The 20,584-nt window shown below is 36.0% G+C and overlaps 1 long non-coding RNA gene across 1 annotated transcript in view; it reads right to left on the bottom strand.

Moving 5' to 3' along the window:
• The window catches only part of LOC141422602 (uncharacterized), a 48,889-nt gene that overhangs the window by 9,612 nt on the left and 18,693 nt on the right, over nt 1-20,584 (bottom strand). The window lies entirely within an intron of this gene.

The following is a 20,584-nucleotide window of genomic DNA, read 5'->3' as shown; positions in this document are numbered from 1 at the left end:
GATTGGGGACAGAATCTCTGCAAACCTGAACATGTTACTCAACTTGTGTTTGATTCCTTCCTGGATAGCATAACTCCAGTAGAGACAATGGCTAAAGACTGTAACATCGCTGGTCCAGCCACATTCTTTTACTCAGAGGACTTGCCCAAGGGAAATAAGGTTCACAATAACAAAGTGAGGAGTTAGCCTTCTCAAACTGGCTTTGGAAGCAAACCTCAACTGCCAGACTGAACATGAAGTTTTAAATACCTAAGAAGTATTTAAAACTCTAACCTAAAGTTTGAAGAAGATGGAAATGTTAGCTACCTGATTTGATCATTACACATTATTGATATATATACATATATATCAGATTCTCACACTGTACCCCATAAATTTGTACAATTAAAATAATAAATAAAAGGAAAAAAAACCCTTAACATGAGGAGACACAATATTCAGGAAGTTTTTCTAAAGGTTAAAAGTCCAGCTACTATTGTGACTGTTTAATAGTTATCATTTTATGAAACTATTTCAATATAGTAATTTTTACCCAAGATTTACAGCAGAGAAGGAAAGAGCTTAGTGTCTTGATAATATCCAATGATTTCCAGAAAGATAATTTTTTTCTGTGATTTGTGCAGTGGCACTTGCCTATATCAATTTTCATCATGAGTAATGATATGGATGAGAATGCACTATCTCTAATAAGGAATTGTCCCAAGCAATGTCAGGAATGTCATCCTGTATTTTCTTTAAAACAACTTTAGGAGAAATATCTTCTTACAATATTTGTTCTAAGAATAGTTGAAATTATCAGGATATTTTAAAATAATCTCTTGGGCATTGGGTACTGGGTAACTGACAAAGTTTCTGTTTTCACTCTGGCTTCTAGAAAAGTGAGAGCCAAATGTGTGGCTCATCCATGGCAAATGAGTAGGTCATCATGGTATGCATCTTAAAACTTTTTCACAGATCTATTTTGTGTCCACCCTGTTTTTTTCTTTCTTCTTCCATTTTTCTTTGTGTCAAAATAATATTTTTTATTTTTGATGATTCTTTTCTGCACCATGAAAGGAATAACTACATAAATATGAAGGGAAATTATGCAAAATTATATTTATTATGAAAATATGTACATTTGTAGAAGAATATTAGGAGGAAAATGAACAAGGATATTCTTTTAAGGCGGCAATATTATGGCTACTTCTTTTCCAAACTTTTTGAGATTGTATTTACAATTTTTTGGTAGGGCGAGTTAACTTGAATTTTGAAATCTCTAGCTAGTTAGTCCAGAAGTAGGAGTGTGAGAAAGTATGTGCGTCACCCCACATGATATGTTTTAGTTTGGTTTTATTAAGACAAGTAGAGAACTGACATAATTGAGGTTGGAATGGTAGGTGAGAGCCAATTTTAAAGTTTTGGTGCACTATTCTGAGGGATCGTGTTATTGCTGGTAGGAAGTTAGAAGTAGTTTTAAGTGTTTAACTAGAATGTTCTATTAAAAGTTAACTCGTAGCTGTATAGTTGAAAAGAGTTGGGAAGACCTCAGGCAAAGAAACCAGTTAGGGAAGTGATGATTATTGAGGAAAGGGGCAGTTGATAAAGAACTGAGTTGGAGTAGTAGAGAGAGGGGTTACATTCAGATTTGACAGACTAGAAATGCACAGAGTGAAAGAAACATAATAAGCTCCCAAGGTTTGTTTTCTACTTTAGATGAATGGATATTGGAGTCATTTGACATGATAGAGAACTTATAAGGATTGGATAATTGAGGCTAATTTATTTGGGAGGAAGGAGAACAAGACAAAAGAAAAGAAATGCATACATGACTGGGTTTATTAAATGTGAAGTGCTTATAAGTCATACTGATAAGGATGTATCCCCATTCTACATGCTTAGAAATTTAGTTCAGAGGCTGGTCAGTCCTATAATAATTCCTATAATACCAGCTACTCCAGAGGCAGAGGTAGAAGGATCAGATTTCAAGTCCATTCTTGGCAAAAGTGGGAGACCCTATCTGAGAAGCTAAAAGTAAAAGGACTGGCAGTATGATTCAAGTGGTAGAATGCTTGTCCTGAGTTCAATCCTCAATACTGGAGGGAAAAAGAAAAGAAAGAATAAAAGTTTGGCTTAAAAACCATGTGTGCACAGGAAATCAATGTGAGTCAATGCCCTGTATAGCTATCCTTATCTCAACCAGCAAAACCCCTTGTTCCTTCCTATTATTGCTTATACTCTCTCTACAACAAAATTAGAGATAAGGGCAAAATAGTTTCTGCTGGGTATTGAGGGGGTGGGGGGAGCGGGAGGGGGCGGAGTGGGTGGTAAGGGAGGAGGTGGGGGCAGGGGGGAGAAATGACCCAAGCCTTGTATGCACATATGAATAATAAAAGAAAAAGGAAAAAATAAAATGAAAAAATAAAAACCGTGTGTGTGTGGGGGGGGGGGTGTTAAGTCATTAATATTAGATAGTCATCTTTGGTTGTCATCCTGGTTAGTGCTCTTCCTCTTTCCCAAGTAAGCTGTTGAAAACCTACTGAAGCAATAATCTAAAATGCTAAATTCAGTAGATATTTTCTAACCCTTGCTTTATAGCTATCCTTAGAGTGTCTGGCAGGATTTACTTCTCCTGTCATTTTTTTCATTCTACATTTTTGGATTCTCCTATGTCTCAGTCTCCTTCCTTTCTTACTCTGTATCCTTGAGAGTTCCTCTCAAGTTCACATACTCTTCCTGGGTGAGGAGAGGAGAGAACCGTATCACATTGGATCTAGGTCACTGGAGTAATGTAGGTTTTATTCTGTGGGAGCAGAATAACAGGGATGCCATGATCTGACTCATGTTTTAAAAAGCAACTCTGGCTGCTGTCTGTAAATTGACGAGTGGGTTAGAGAAAGACTTAGGGGGAAAAACCATGGTACTTATTAAATAGCATAGCCTTATTACTTGTATGGGAGCTTTGGAAATGGTTAGAAATTAGGGGATTATGGATATATTTTGAAGATATAGTCACTAGTATTTGCTTATAGATTGGAAGTAGCACATAACAATGATTCCATTTTTTGACTTGAGAAACTACAAGATTAGAGTAAGAAGGCTGAGATGGAGAAGACTTCTAGTGGAACAGTTTTGGGAAAAATAAAAGTTGGTGGAATGTGTTAAGTTTAAAGAAACTATTGACATTCAATTGGAGAGGTTGAATAGGCACTTGAATATGGCTATTGAGCTCAACAGAAAACTTGGATTGGAATATAATATAAGGATACATAAACAAATACATAGTATCTAAAGCTTAAAAATTAGTTGGGGCCACTAGGAGGGAATTGTGAAGAACAATAAGAAATATCAAAGGACAGTGTCTTGTGGTACTCCACATTTTAACAGCAAATGAAAAGAATTCAGCAAAACAGGCTAAGAAAAATAAACTGGTGAGATAGGAAGAGAACCAAGGGAAAGTGGTGTCCAGGAGGCAAATGAAAAAAAGGTTTTAAGGAGGAAGAAATAATCAACTTTACCAACTTCCTGAGAAATTGACTAAGATGAAGACTGAGAACTGGCCTCTATATTTGGCAGTATAGATATCATTTCTGACCTTGACAATAATTGTGGTGGAATGGTGAAGAATGGGGACTTGATTAGAATGGGAATCTGTGGGCTGGTTCCTTTTAGAAGAGGGAAACAGGAAACAGCAGCGGTATTCAAACTAAAAGAATTAATTTGCTAACACAGAACAAAAGAACAGGAAAACCCATTCTACAAATATAAGGCCATAAAAATCACAAAAGTCTATGCCTGGCTAAAGCTGAAGAAAATTCCAAGTTTTAAGGTTTTGACCCTTCTGAATTTATTCTCAATTAGTTGTAGTACTATGCCTTTTTATAATTACTATAATTTCTCAATAATTGAGTAGCGATAGAGGTGAGGTAGAAACAGTAAACGTAGACAACATACAAATGATGAAGATGATGAAGATAAAAAATAACTAAAAAAGAAATAAAAGGTTGAACGATTTTTAAATTTAGAGTGATGATGCATAAATAAAACATTCTTATTGGTTATCCTCAGGAACTAGTATGAGAGGCAGAGGTAGCAGGATATTGGTCTGAGGCCTGCCCTGGGCAAAAACATCAGACCCTATCTGAAAAACAGCTAAAACAAAAAGGGCTGGTGGTATGGCTCAAGTGTAGAGTGCATGCCTAGCAAAGGCAAGGCTCTGAGTTCAAACTCTAGTACTTCCAAAGACAGGAGAAAGAGAAAGGTAAAATATACACAGAAAGGGTTAGTTGTTTAAAGGGACTTTGAAAAGAGGAGGAAAATTAATTTTAAAAGGTCATTTCATTCTTACAGATGAGAAGGAGATACACATGTCCCAATGTTGCTAATTTTTTAGGGTAGATCTTTTCTTTTTTAAAAGCAGGGGTTTTTCATCACTTTTAATTGTTTTTAAATTAACATAAAAATTGTATTTACTGTGTACAACATGTTTTCTTAAAGTATAGAAATTTTTGTGGAATGATTAAATCTGAGACAGACTAGGAATAGGGAAAGTTTGGAGCTCCCCATGGGTTAGTGTAGGTTTTAAAAGCAACTAAAAAAGAAAAGCATGCTCTCTCTGCCAGCAGATTCCAATTGCACCCCAGCATGCTCCCCTTTGTATTTCCCTGTTCCTAACATTTAATAAACCCCATTTACTCCCATGCATTTTGCTTGGATTCTTCCAAGGCAGAATGCAAGAACCAAGGTCTTCTGGAAACACCATCCCATAAACAAATCTAGCCAATTAACATATACATTACCTCACATGGTTATCATGTTTTTGGTGAGACACCTTACATCCACTCTTCCAGCATTTTTCAGAAACATATAAGCTAATGTCACCATATTCTACCATATATCTTTTAAGTTTTTCCTCCTATCTCACTGAAGTTTCCTATTCTTTAATTATCATCTCTTTCAACCCTCTAGCTTCCAATCACTCCAACTTCTGGTAACCATCATTCTACTTTCTACTTCTTAAAATTTGTTTAGATTCCATATATGGTGAGATCATGTGGTATTTGTCTTTCTATGCCTTGCTTATTTCACTCAACATAATGTCCTCCATGTTCATCCGAGTTGTTACAAATGATAGGATTTCTTTCTTATAATGGAGTAGTATTCTACTCTGTGTTGTATGTATATGTGTATATCACATTTTGTTTATCCGTTCATCCACTGATGGACACTTAAGTTGACTGTATATCTTGTGTACTGTGACTAATGCTTCAATGAGCATGGGAGTACAGGTATGTCTTCAGCATGCTGATTTTATTTCATTTGGATATATACCCAGGATTGAGTTTGCTGGGTCATTTAATAGTTCTATTTTCAATTTTTGAAAAACCTCTATCCCATTTTCCGTAATGACTTAGTAATTTATATTCCCACCAACAATGCACAAGTGTTCCCTATTCTCCACATCCTTCCCAACTCTTCTTGACTTTTATCTTTTTAATAAAAGCAATTCTGACAGGTGTGAATTGCTATTTCATTGTGGTTTTAATTTTCATTTCCCTGATGATTACTGATACTGAACAGTTTTCATATACCTGATAGCCATTTGTATATTTTCTTTTGAGAAAAGTTTGTTCAGGTCCTTTTCCCATTTTAAAAATCAGTTTGTTTTCTTGCTGTTGAGTTGTTTGGGCTCCTTATGTATTTTGGATATTAACTTCTTATCAGCCAGACACATAGTTTGCAAATATATTCTCCCATTCTAGAGGTCTTTTTACTGTGTTGATATTTTCTTTTGCTGCAAAGAACCTTTTATAGTTTGATGTAATCTCATTTGTTTATTTTTGCTTTTGTTGCCTGTGCTTTTTTATCTAAAAATTTATTGGCCAGACCAATGTCCTGGAGCTTTTCAGGGTGACGTAATTTAAAGAAGTTCACACTTAATATCCTATATACTCTAAGAATTAAACTAGACATTCTGCTGAAATGATGGATCCTAAGCTGCTTGAAGAATAAAAAAGAATGAAGATTTGGGATTGCTGTTAACAGATATGAACAGAAAGCTAAAAGAAGTAAAACAATTATTTATTCAAGTTATATTCCTCCCTAAGCACCTTACAAATATTACCTCGCTTATTCCTGATACCATATCTAAGAGGTACATTCAATTATTATCCCCTTTTGCAGATAAAGAAAATTAGGTAAAAAGTAGGCATGGTGTTTTCTCAAGGGTACTCAGCTAGTAGATGGAGGACCCAGCAACTGAGTTCTACACTCCATACTCCTGACCACATCACAATGATGCCTCCTTATTGTTAAGTACACAAAGGACCCACTTGGATATTACATGACTTTATTTAGCAGGTCTAGGTATACAGGTGTTGAATTTCAAGACTAATTTTTAGGTTCATAGAGTACGAGTTCAGAGAATGAGTGTAATGAAAATTGGAGAAGTGAAGGAAGTTGAGGGCTTGGTTGTTGAGATAGAGTGCAAACTAGATGGAAGTGGCAGGGAAGGGGGGAAGTAGGCTTATGAAGGGGCTCATAGACGTGATCCTTTGCTGTTTTCCTAAGATTTTAGATTCCTTGTGAAGTCAGTGAGCTAGTCTGATGGACACAAGGAAGAGCTTTGGTTAAAAGAAGCAGGAACACAGACTATATGATTTTGAAGTATAATAATGTGAGGTAAGGAGTTTCTGTAGTTGACTAGGTGATACTGGGGTGTGGCACTGGTAGTTAACACTGAAGTCCAAAGGAAAAGCCCTATGCAGCAGAGAAAGTCAAGAAATTATGAGTCTAGGGTGCTGGGTGGGGCATCTTCATAAAGATTGAGGTCATGTATGAATCACTCAAGATGAGACAGGAAATGGGGTGGAGAAAATGGCTGCAAAGACCAGTAGATTGCAATATGAGGTCACCAAGAAGTGAAAGATGGAAGAAGTTATGAGACCAAACTGACATTGTAAACAGCCTCGAGACAGTATCATAATAGGCCAGCCTTTCTTGTAGCCACACCACATGGTGTGATGGGGAAATCAAAGCTCCTTGTCAATAAGGTACCTACACTGGCAGTGTTCCTGAGGAGCTTTTTAAAGATTGAACTTTTGAAATGATTAATCCTTAAATTACCTCAGAGGGCCAGCACATTAGCAAAGTAAATATTAACAGAGATTAGCCTATCTAGCCTGTTTAAAACCATTATCACTAATGCACAAATACGGCCCTTAAGATGTGGATACGTTTTGAAAGTGGGGCAAGTGCATGGAGGAAGGGAACACAGGAAATTAAACTATGACTAACTTCTGTGAACTAACTTAGGGGAGGAGGGAAGAACCACTTACCATAAACATGGAGAACTACCTGATATGTACCTGGGATTCACGTGGAAAAAGAAGAAATTGCAAATGAGTTATTGTCTCTCTGGGTTCAGAATATTCAATAAAAATATTTTAGCCTAGGGGTATGACTTAAATAGAGCACCTGCCTAGCAAGTGGATGACTTTGAGATCAAACCCCAGTACTGCCCCCCCAAAAAATAATTTTTTAAATTCTAAATTATTTCAGAAGCAGTCATATAGGGAAGGTTTTCCCAGCGCTAACAGAGTTAAGGGTCTTAAAAGCAAAATATGAATTTTTAAAGATAAAAAAGAGGCTTCTGAATAAATACGGGCGACCAACTTTCTGTTCCTGAGTCAGAAGGCAAGGTAAATGACATTATTATATATCTAAGTACTTACTATTAGAGGAAACTGTTTTTCAACAAAGTCAGATTTTCCTTCGTGACCTATGTTGTAGGTTACCTACCAAACCACTAATGTTCCACCTTATTAACAGAAACATTTTTATTCCATTGGGTACTGGTATCTACCATGACACTAAGAGCCAAGGCAGCCACATGTAATCACAAGAGAAGCTAGCCTAAGAAGAGTTTCAGATAAAGTTCTCAGATTTAGGAAACAAGCGCAAGGAACCCAGTTACACTACAGTTTCAGATAAAAAAAAGACAACATGGCATGTTCTTTAAAAATTTTGCATTGTTTATCTACAACTCATTTTAGTGGGTCTTCTGTGTTTAATATTGCAACCCTAGATGCTGAGAATGCTCAAGTTGAAATTTGCAAAGATCTTACATCAATGAAGTGATTATGCTGCTGAATTAGTCAACTCAGGGACCACCTTATCTCAAAACACTTTAATGTTGGGTAAATTTTCCTTACTTGAGAAAGGAGAATGATGGCACATGCACGCAAACTCATTCCTCCCACACACATACATACAAGTAAGAACAATAAACAGAAGTAAAAGGAAGAAGAAGAAGAAGAAGTTGTTAACATTATAACTAGGTGGCCTAAGTCATTGAACCCTGAAGAAATAAATTTAGAATTTTATAGATTTTTATTTGAGATCCATTTTAGACTTTATATCAGCATCTGTTACTTTTAAAAACTGCTGGTTTATTTGTTTCACCTTAAACATTAATAGTCATAGAATAAGTTCTCCCTAAGAACCATTCATTGAATTAATCTTAAATTAATTAAGAAACTTGAATTAATCTTGAATAAATTAGTCCACTGATACTTACTTATATTCCTTAGTTATTCATACCTGGTAGAATTTTGTCTGCATGTCTTACACAATAAACAGAAATAAAAGTCATAAATGGAGAAGAATGCTTCCCTGGATTTATTTAACTCAAATTTTCTTAAGGAAAATTCTTTTCTCAATTCTAATTCTTTAGTAATACATTTTTCTAATATATGCAAATAATATTTCTATGCTACCCTAAAGCTATTTTATTTCAAATACCATTTCTCAATTAAATTTACCATATGCAAAATTTCTTAGTATATTTCCAAAATTCTGCCATAAAAAGGGTGATAAACAGCAAACATTTATTCAGCCATAAAGAAGAATGAAATTCTGTCATTTGCAGGAAAATGGATGGAACTGGAGATCGTCATGTTAAACAAAATAAGCCAGACTCCAAAAGACAAATATGCATGGTTTCACTTACATGCAGAATCTAGAGTTTGAAACAAAAAAGCACATGAAAGTAGAAAGGGTCTATTTGGAAAGAGTAAGGGAACCAGTGTGAGTATGTGGGAGACATGAGGGTGATGGGGGTGAATATGATTGAGATAAATTATATATAATTAACATATATAATATAAATTATATAATTAAATATGTATTATATAAATCTGTCATAAGAGATGGATTCAGTTATTGGTGTTCTTCCTAAGCTTTTTTTCCCAGCACAATTATGAAAACAATATCAAATGTCTATGTATCTGCTATTGCATTTGTAATTTTAAATCTATAAAAGCAATATACCATCTTTTCGTGTACTATTAATTTTCTGTCCACTGCTAGAAATTTAATACAATAATAAAAGAAATTTCCCTTGAGTATTCAGAGCATGCTGCCAGCCTGCTGGTCCAAAAGCACTTTGAGTACCAACAGGGGTGCCCTATGACGCTTTTGCATGCTTTCATTCAGTGTCTTCTATTTGTCTCCCAAATCTTTCTTCAATACAAATCCACTTTAGCAATTCAAGCCTATATCCCACTGACACAAAGCCTTTTCTGCAGTAAATAGGTTCTTCCTACCCCAACATCCCTGTTAATTCTCTCCACTAATAATGCCATCTCCTTTCTTATCTGCTCTTACTTGAGTACCTCAAGATTTACTCTTTGAGAATGTTCTGAGTTGTTTGTCCACATGATGTTCTTACTGTCTATATTGTCAGTGGAATAGTCTAGCATTCCATTGTTCTGACTTTGTTAACTGATTTATTCTTAGGCTTTTCTATAGCTTCCATCTGTCCTTGCATTCTGAAATGCATTAGAAGTTTCTCTACTGCACTTTGTTTATTTATTGTTCATCCTGAACAATTCAAATTTCAAGACACTAAAGTTGACAAAGTACAAGAAAAAAAGAGAGACAGAGAGAAAGATAAAAGAAGGTAATAAAAAAACAAACATGCCATTACTTTGGAATGCAATTTCTAGGATTTTCTCATTTTAGCTACTAATAGTAACATCATTTCAGATTTCATTAGGACTATGACACAATGGTGCATAGTCCCATGATTATTCCCTATCTTAATACTGTGATTTTTGGGGGCACTGGGGTCTAGGATGGTGCCCTACCCCTTGAGCCATCTCTCCAGCCCAATGCTATGGTTTTTAAATTTTGCTACTTAGAAAGTGAATTTTTTTTTTTTATAACAAATTCATTCTTGACCAGATTTCAACAACAGATGCAAGTGGAGAAACTCTTGTTAAACAGAATAAAGTGAGTAAGGTGAGGGAGGGGTGAAGAATGCCCCACACAACTCCTCTGGAGAATTCTCCACAACTCCTCTGGAGAATTCTAAGGCCTCTGTAGCAACAGCAGAAACCCTGGCCTTGCTTGACACCCTCTCTCTCTACAAGCTTGACCGACTCTTTCCTCGGTCTTCACAATAATGAACTTGCTCATTAGAGGCCGTATGCATAAACTTCAGAGCCTCATAATGCAAGGAGCACTCAAAATTCATGATGAAAATTCATGCCTAGACTATTCTGATAGTCTGTTGTTATATTGGGTCAATATTTTTGGACACTTTCTTAGAAAAATTGTATTTATAAGTAAGTCTAGGATTAACAATTTGAACAATGATTGTGGTTTATTTAGATTGTGAGTTCTGGATTATATTTTACAGTAAATTTCAGTTTTGAGAATTCTATTTTGAGGTAGCATTTTAAAAAAAGAAGCAAAGTTTGTATTCAACATTCACATCTTCTAATCTGTATTACTTCAAGGAAGTAAGCAGTGTAACATGGTGTTCCTACTAGAAACAATCTGTTATAAATATCATTCAGATATTTGTTTTGGCGAGTTTTTACTTTCAAGAATGTGTGAAGAGATACACAAGCCCAGTTTCAGGCAAGTATCACTAAAAAGTACTACCATTCCTGTTAATAAAATACATTGGTGAAATTAGGGCATCTGAATTTGGCTATATTTAAAAACTATTTATACAGGGCACTGGTTCATTTGTAAATGGAAAAAAAAAGTCAGGCACGATATCAAAACAGTAAGTTCCTCTTGACTCAGGCAACCTGTTAAATAAACTGTTTCTGCTCTTAACCTTAGAGTACTTTAATGTAGCTGCCAACCTCTATATTTTTTTTAGAATTCCTGGTTTTCCCATCAGATCAGTTTGACTCAGCTGTCAATAAAAAAGTTCCTTAGCTGTTAATTCAGCTTCATCAAAACACTGTTGATAATGCTAATCTTTTTACCAAAATTTCTGATTTTACAAAATAGGTTTATAATATCAAAATTCCAATAGAAGAGTCAATTGACCTATTTGTATGTAGGTTTATGTATTATATGTGTATACACATATATAATTTTAGAAATACTTGTTATTAAAGTTATTTCTAGTGCAATAGCTTTTCAAATAAAAGTTATACATGCAATTTATTTTACTAAATGAAAATTTATTTTTACCACAGTTCATTTATTACTAAAATGTTACATAAAAAATTTGAGAACACTTAAGAATATTTAGCCAATGTAAATTTTTATTCATTCTGTAAATAGTTGCGTTGTACTTTTTGTACAAGATTTTTTTTTTTTTTTTTGCTTGTTTTGCAGTCCTGGTGATTGAACTCAGGGCCTCAAACTTCCTAGGCAAGTGCTCTATCACTTTAGCTACACCTCTAGTCCTTTGGCTTTTAGTTTGTTCATGTAGGGTCTTGTACTTTTGCCTAGACTGGACTTAGATCACTATCTCTACCTCCCAAGTAGCCAGAATTACAGACATACAGCACCATGCCTGCCCCCTGTACAAGATGATTTACTAAATTTACATAGTATTTGAATTCTCAGATTTTGGTTTTTGTTTTTTTATTTTGTTTTTTGGCAGCAATGGAGTTTGAACTCAGGGCCTCACATTTGCTAGACACGTGTTCTACCTCTTGAGCCACTCCACCAGCCCTCAGCTTTTGTTCTGATACCCATAAACTAGCAGACTCATGAGGATCATACTGACGAACTGCTTAAGTAAATAATCATCTTATTGACAGGAGCGAGTGCTTTCATACCAACTTTAAAATCATCAAAAACAAATGAGATCTGACACAAATCCAAGGGGAACCTTTTTGTCTGGAGAGTGATGACAGACTCCTGGTCACATTTTTGTTTTGACCTTTTTTTCCATAGAAAAACCAACACCAACCAGATTTGAAAGTAACATTTAAAAAAAAAAGTCTGGTATCAGTGAGAAGATGATTTTGCTAGGAAACATCTGAAGGTGAGAGTGAAGAAGCAAGCAAGGAAGGGAGCTAACATTGATGGATTTGGAACATTTTCACATTGTATACTGAAATGTGGAGACAGCACCAGTCTTTCACCTTCTACAAAAGAACAGGGAGGTATTAGCTTCTAAAATGAAATATAAATTTTCATGTCCTGTCTTCCTACTGACTTATGAAAAAAACTCATGTCACTTCACATGCTTATTGGGATTGAGGAAGTTGGGGGAAAAGAAATAAATTAAAGGATGCACTCTGTTTGGAAGAGCTGAGAGAAACTGATAGCTTTGTGAGCAGCTGAAGCTAAAGTTACATTATACAGAAAAGTATAAGAAATTCTCCATGTAAAGTGGGAAATGTGACCTCTGACCTTGACTAGGCAAAAGACATTCTTTTAAAATACTTTAGTGTGCAGATTGCTCAGATTAAACATTGTGATTTATCAATAATAAATAGGAGAATTCAGATCACAGTGACAAATAGCTCACAAATTCACTATCAAACCTTTCTTCTTTAAATCAACATACTTCACATTTTTAGAGAAATATGTTTTGTAGCTTTCAGAGTTTTGAAAGAATCTTAATTTATATAAATTGTGATAAACATATAAAGTGTTTTTAGGAACACTATCATGCTTTTGCTAGTGACTTCACTTTTAAAATATTTTATGATATATTACACAATCTAAAGAAATATTGCTAAACAAGTGCATGTTGCATAATTTGCTTTTTAAAATACTTATAAAAGTGACAAGATTGTTTTAAAAGTTAAGGGAATTAACTGTTCCAATAATGTTATCACTTGTTTGAATTAGGATCAAATACTGGACAAATTACAGCTAATCAGATGCTGTTCTGACCTATGTAAAATGATTCAACTCTCCCCCTGCTAGTTACTATAGAAAATAAATCAGCCCAAATCACTTAATAACCATTTTTCTTTTCTAGCTGGAAAAGATTCATTCTTCTCATGAATCTCAAGCCTGATATGATCAGATGCATATTTCTGTTTTAGTACTTACCATATTTCATCATGGATGTTTAATGTTTATATCTGTATAAAATTGAGGGGTGTTTTGCACAGCTATATCATATAGTATGAGAGATTAACACATTTCCTGGCACTTCGTACACATTTCATTGGCTAAACTGCGTTAAAGCCTATATCACAAGGACTGACTCTGATATTAATATTAATATTAGTATGTGGTTACTCAACATGCTGCATCACACAAATAACTTTTCCAAACACTGTATAGGGAGTTATCATATGGAGTATCATTTCTAATTTCGAAATTGTCTTTTAAGTTACTTTCCTAAAGTTTGCTGAGATGCCTATGCTTGTATTTTATATAAATTGCTTTCTAATAAATGTTTTTAATAGGAAATTCACACTGTCTATTGAAACCTATTGGTAATCTCTGTTGAGACAATCTATTCTTGAGGAATAAAGTAACCCTGAAGACATACTTCCCTGCAGCCCTACTATGGGGCACTAAGAAACTTGGTTTATAGATGACCCACTGCAATGAGAACAGTTGTAATAAAACATATGAGAAGGTAGAATGGTCCTTTCCCATTAGAAACAAAGGCATTTGAACATATAATTCTAATGTCAATTAGTTTCCTTAGAAAAGAATACCTGGAAGTGGAAAGTAGAGGATATTTCTTTCAATTGTTAATGAGGTTGTTTTCCTTGCAAAGAACACACTGCCTATAGACACATCTAACTTCCTCAGGACTGAGGCATACATTATATTTAAAAGGTTTCTAACCTGTGCCTCAATATCAATGAACACCACCCTGCACACCTAATAGCACTATTTGGCACCAGTATATACATCATTGTGTACATGCATTTGTACTGCTTCTGCTCCTTGGTTTGTATTTCCATGGCTACAAAGAGAACTTCTACTTTATTCTTTTAAAATCAAGCCTCATCCCCATCTCAAATTCCATATTCGAGCCATGCTGACTATTGCAATGCCAATGCCCCACATCCACTCACAGCCTTTGCACCCGTGTGTGCACAGCATCCCCTTCAGTCCTTTGCCTTCTGTTTCCTCTGTGTAGAACACTTTCTACCCTACCAAAGCCCACGTAAATGTCCATGGAAGCCAGGCCTTCACAGCTGGGCTAAAAGCCTTACTAGTAGTGCACCTGGAGCACCTGTGTAGAATTCTTCATTCCCTCCCTCTACCCCTTGTAAAGTGTTATCCTTGAATGCGGGGCCTGCATTTTGTTCACTAGCATATTGCAGCAATATAAAAGCAATGAGGCGGTGTAGAGAAAGAGCAAAGATCTGAGAGTTGCAAAGGCTATGGCTTAGTAGCTTTGTTACTTTGGATGAGTCTCAAGCTTTCTTGGCTTGGTTTCACCATCTGTAAAACAGGTGTAACACTGTTTACCTTGTAGGGTTGTTAAAAATATGTACTTGGTGTCTCTCCTAAGCCCCTTTCACACATGATCTCAGAAAATCTTATGAGGTACATAGTGTTATCATCCATTTTATTATTAAGGAAGCTGAAACAGAAAGATGAAATAACTTGTGCAAAGATATACAACTCATGAGGGCATAGCCAGAATTTGAACAGTAGGCAGTGTAACTCCAGATGCCTCATAAAGTCCACACCGCATTTCACTTTATCTCATTATCTCTACTGTATAGTTCGAGTGCAGTACAGTACGGTTCAAGCCAGTTCTCTACATAAAGATTTTATATTGGAGAATCTTCGTTTTCATGTCTTAGCTTTCAGAAAGTCTCACAGGGCAGTACTCTGCTTTCTGTTCAGAAAATGTAGAGTACAATTGTATGGATTCAAAAACAATTTTAATGTCTCTAATCCATTAGCCTTTCTCATGGGTCATAGGTTCTTTCTTCAAATCTAATCTGACCTTGATTTTAAATGCTGTCATTCAAGATGTTAGCTCCATAGACTTCTACAGCATCTTAATGTCATTTAAGAGTCCCCACACTCACTTAGGCAGAAGCCTGAGGTCCCTTGCTTCTGCCATTCTTTTTTCCAGATGCAGATTGTTGTGTGTGATGCTTTACAGATTCAGCCAGTAAGTTTCAGTCAGAATTTGGAGAGTTCTGGAATTGATGCTGCAGTTAACACTGCAGATGCCGCGTGAAAACACTTGCTCTGCTGAGGGCAGAAAGAAGACAGAGGCATGCTTTTGAAAGATAATGTGAATCCATAGGATTCACTGTCTGACTCGATATGAAAGTACAGGGGAAGAGAAAAAGGGAAGAATCATGGGTTTCTGCTGAGTTTTTAAGACTAGCTGACCTTAGAGAAAGGTGGCATGGGTGGCAGTGTGGAAAGCAGATTAGGCTGGTAGAGGTGAGGAGAATAATTCAATTACAGACATATTTTGTTAAAGACAGTCATTGGCATCTTAGACTTTATATAAAAGAGCAAGATTTCTTTGAATTGAAAATATAATCTAAGGCCAGGTAGAGTGGTTCACACCTGTAATCCTAATTACTCAGGAGACAGAAATTAGAGGAAAATGGTTTGAGGTCAGCCCAGACAAAGAGTTATTTTGACCCCATTTCAACAAACAAGCCAGCCAGCTAAGAGAGAGGTACTAAGTAGGAAGATTCTAGTCTAAATCCAGCCCAGGGAAAAGCATGACCCTATCTGAAAAATAACTAAAGCATAAAAGGGAAGGGAGTGTGGCTCAGGTGGTAGAGCACCTGCCTAGCAAGCACAAGACCCTGAGTTTAAACCCCAGTATTGCCCCAAAAAAAGAAATTCTTTTAAAAACCCAAATCTTACTATTAAATTCTATTTTCCCTAAATAACTTCTAAACTATAAAAAAAAGTCTTCAACTTTTTAAAAATAGAACCCCCAGTTTAATCCCACACAAAACTGAGACTGCTTTCCAATTATCCAGCAAGTATTGAGATATGTCACATCCCACTTCTCTCTAATATCACCCTCAGGGGGATGAGGATATAGTTCAATGGTAGAGTAACTTTTTTAGCATGTGCTCTATCCCTGGTTAGATCCCCAGCACTGCAAAAATTAAAATAAAATAAAGTTTCATACAATGATAAGGTGGCTTGTGAGACCTAACTAGCCTAACCCTAAGTTCATTAAAAATTAAACTTAAAAAACCATCTCTGAAAATTGTGCCTAAAGCAGCTCTTTCATAGTATGTACTCTGTCTAGCAAGTTGAATGAATAAGAATTTAGTCAATGGACAGTTTTAAAGTACACAAAAATGATCAAAGATAAAGATACTAAGTTTTGGAACTGTCCACATACTTATTATAATTAAGAAAACTCTAAGGAAGTGACATCCAATACAGAAGAGCAAAAGATCTAGGCATATGTCTTCAACTGTAACTAAATTTAAGGTATGGAGAAGAGAGCCAAGAGCTAAGATCAAAACCTGGGTCATGTCACAGACGCAAGGGAGCACAAAGACTGAGGTAGGAAAAGTAACAGACCTAAGAGAAAGACAGAGACAGGCAGTGCCTAGCAAGTTGTGCATTCCCTGGGAAAGCTGAATGAGTAGGAAAGGACTGAAATGATTGAGTTTGGGGCATTTGTCCCCTAACCACAATATATAACATTGGTTTGCCTCACAAACACAGTAAATGTAGATCAGCCTTCACCATTTTTTTGCACCTTGAAATGAATATAGTTAACTTAAATTCTCAATGCAGAATCATTGTGCCAATCACAATCCAGAAACTTTTCTTTATTTGCCAGGTATTGTTGAGTGTGAAAAAATAAAATCAAATGACGCAAGTGGCCTTTCTGTGGCTGCATTGTTTGCTGAAGCTATGATTGGATCTGGTCCAGTAATGCCTTTAAGATAGGTCCAGACATAAATAAATATGAAATGTGTATTTTGTAAGAAACTCCTAGAAAAGTCACATGGTTTCATAGTTTTAATTGACCTTAGAAATAAAAGCCCAATCCATTATTTACAAAAGAAAAAAATGTAAGACCAAAGGAGGCCAAATGACCTGCCCAAGCTTACCAAACTAGTTATTGGTAAAGGTAAAACCAGAGATAGTAGAGTACTTAACTCCCACTCACTCTGCGCCATACTGCCTCCAAGTGAGTTCAGAAAACTCCCAGATGCCAAAAGTTTTAGCACTGGCATATTCACAAAATATATACCTTTTTCTATATCAACCAATCTAGTGACAGCATGAATTTACCTTTATTATCTGAAACATTCTCAAATTAACATTTTTCCTATTCCAAACTGAGTTTGGTAAGCAAATTTTAATCAAATGCTTAATATCAGTTGTTAAGCAAATTGGTTCAGTTGACCAACTTCCCAGATTTTATCTGCCTGTTGTTCAGTTTCTCAGGTTAGAGAGTAGAAAATACCTCAATTACATTTCCCACAGGAATTTTGAAATGGTGTTTATGATTAATAAAATTCACATTTAAGAACATCATTTTACCACACAACTATATAGGTAATATTAGCTCAATATCTGGTTAGATAGGCCCTGTCTCTCCCTCCTTCTCTGTCTCTGTCCTTGACAAGTAAAATAATTCCCTAGTTTTTAAAGATGGGTGACAATTTCTTAAAGTGTACTCTCTAAACCACCATAGTCACTACATCATTCTATGAAATGATGCTTTCTGCTAATGGTAGAAATGGTATCTAATGTGGGTTTGTTTGGTTTGATCAGTATTTATAGTTAAAATATCATTTTTATAAGACCATTTCAGAAATTGCAGCACAGACTAACATTTATCAGCACCTTAGCAAAACACCCCAGTGATCCAATACACGTACACACACACACACACACACACACACACACACACACATACACACCAGTCCTTTTCTAACAGTGGATATCTGCAGATAAAAAGAAACAATGCCTAGGTAATCATTATGTTTTTGAAATTTCGTCTATCAGGTCAATGGGAACACAGGGCAGACCCACATAAATACTACAGTATAGCAACAGAGAATATAATTGAGAATAAGAGGTAACTTATTTTCTACATTTTTCAAGGGATCTCTAAGTTATTTTGCAATATTTAAATGGCTATGAGTTTACCTAGGCAAAGACCACTTGCATAGGAGTCTTAACTAGCCAGGTAGGTTCTGGCAGATACCAAGTTAGAGCTCCTCAGGAAGGCTATGGGAGGTAGAAACAGGCTGCGAGGGGCACAGACTTATTATTCTTCAGGCCAGAGTTCAAGGAAGTCAGGTAGGACCAAGTGCTAGCTGGCAAGGACCACTGTTCTGGGAAACCAAGGCCCAGAGTCCAGGAGGCAGTGAGTTGGAAAGAAAGATTCAGGAGAACAGGTGAAGCCATTTCATTTCTGCCCTACTGTGTTCCTCATGCTCTGTGTGGCTGTCACAGGCCCTTGATCACACACTTCTACCAGAAGGAGGTCAGAAGGCTGACAGGGAGTTCTGCCTGTTGTTGAAGCAGAGGAATCAGAACCACTGAAGGCACAGGGCACTGCCACTTTAGATTACAGATTACTGACTTTTCCATGTCGAGCTGTGCGGCTGGCTTTGAAAGGAAGTTACTGACTGCATATACCTGTTTTACTCTTAACTCTCCAACTAGAGCTAAGAAGATTTAAATGAGATATATAAATATTATGAGGGAATGGAAATAATAACATGATAGCTGTGAATAGGTATGTCCATCACTTCATAAATTATGTTATTGTACGCTAATGATATAACCTCGCAGAACCTCTATTTCTTCATCTAAATCAGAAGATTTAATGCCATACAATGTGTAAAACACCAATCAAACTGAACACTAATCAAACTAAAACACCATTATTTCCATTAATTCACGGTGTTCTTTTGTTAACTAGGAAATAGTTACTAAAACCCTACTATAGCCTTTCTGTGATCTAGGTTCTGAAAAATGGATGGTAAGCAAGCAAGATATCCTTGTCCCCTGTGATCTTGCATTCTTGCTCACTCCCTCCATTTGTCTAATTGCATAGGATGCATCCTGATTACCCACTTTCTTCTTCACAGAGTAGCAAAATATCTGAAAAGATGCTTAGATAATAAAGAAAGCCACAAACAACATAAGGAACATAATCAATGACTAGAAAACTTAAAATGTAAATTATTTTGTCTCATTACAAATTCTGGCCAATCAGATCACAATAGAACAAGTTCACTACTTAAGCTTATCCAAAACTATTAAATACAGTATTAAACCTAAGTAGTTGACATATTTGTCTGCTGAAACACTTGATGATTCATTTTACTAAGAATTACTTTGCTGAATCATATTTATGTTAATGGTTTTACCTATTACCTGTACTTCAGTCTTTGGCTTTTTTACTTCCAAAGTACAGACTCTAGCTAAAACATAACAATTAATTATTTCTTCTTTATATGCTCCATTTTTCTGATTACCTTCTCTCAATGTCCCTATCACAAAAGTAAATATATTAGAGTTTCAGTGGCTCTTGTTCAAGAATAAAGATTAGGTTTCAACTCTTTCCATTGCCTAAGATATCTGGAGCTTTACAGGGTTAAGGTGTTAACAAGCACTAAGAAAACCCCTCCCAAAGTGCACACAGGAAGAGTAAGAACATTCAGAAGCAGAGGCTGTGTGAAGCAGCTGGAATTGGGCAACCCCAAGTCAGCCCTTTGCTGGGCTATCCTGAGCAAACATAGTGCTCCTCACCCCCATAGTACAGTAAGTAGTGAAGTGAAATTGATCTTTCAGCATGTTGATTAGGAAAGCTTAACTTTCTAGGCCTTTCAGAGAAAGCATCAGTCTCTTTATTTTAGAGTGCAACATTATTTTTTGTGAAGCATTTAGGTGTCACAATAAACTATTAATTGTAAGTCACACAAGCACAAATGTGTTGTAGTATGTATTTGGGGATCATTCATAACATTAGATAAGATAATCAATACATGATTATAAATTAAACTTTTTATATCTTTAAATGATATATAGGCAGTTGACTTAGCATAGTTGACATATAAGCTTGTGTATACACTCAGAGTACAACTCTCAACTCAGGACAAAGGGCATATATTCTGGGCCTCATGCTTGAGGAAATCTTTTTGCCCTTTTTCTGGCTTCAACCGTTTGAACAGGACAAAGAATTCTGTAACTAAAGGGCTATGCCCACCCAGAGCCTGTACCACGCCCTCTTTTTTGCCTTATGTGGTTTCCTGGAGCTCCAAAATCCCCTGCTCAAATACCATGAGTCTGATTCAGCTTCTCCCACGGATCTGCCCCAGGCATGGGTTGTTCCATCTGGGGCTGAGTGATGCCCATGTTTGCAGGAGGTCTTGACAGAACTTGGATATGT

Source organism: Castor canadensis, chromosome 4 (assembly GCF_047511655.1).
Source record: "Castor canadensis chromosome 4, mCasCan1.hap1v2, whole genome shotgun sequence".
Taxonomy (NCBI): domain Eukaryota; kingdom Metazoa; phylum Chordata; class Mammalia; order Rodentia; family Castoridae; genus Castor; species Castor canadensis.
The sequence above is the reverse complement of the archived record's forward strand: the minus strand, read 5'-3'. Positions and strand labels throughout refer to the sequence as shown.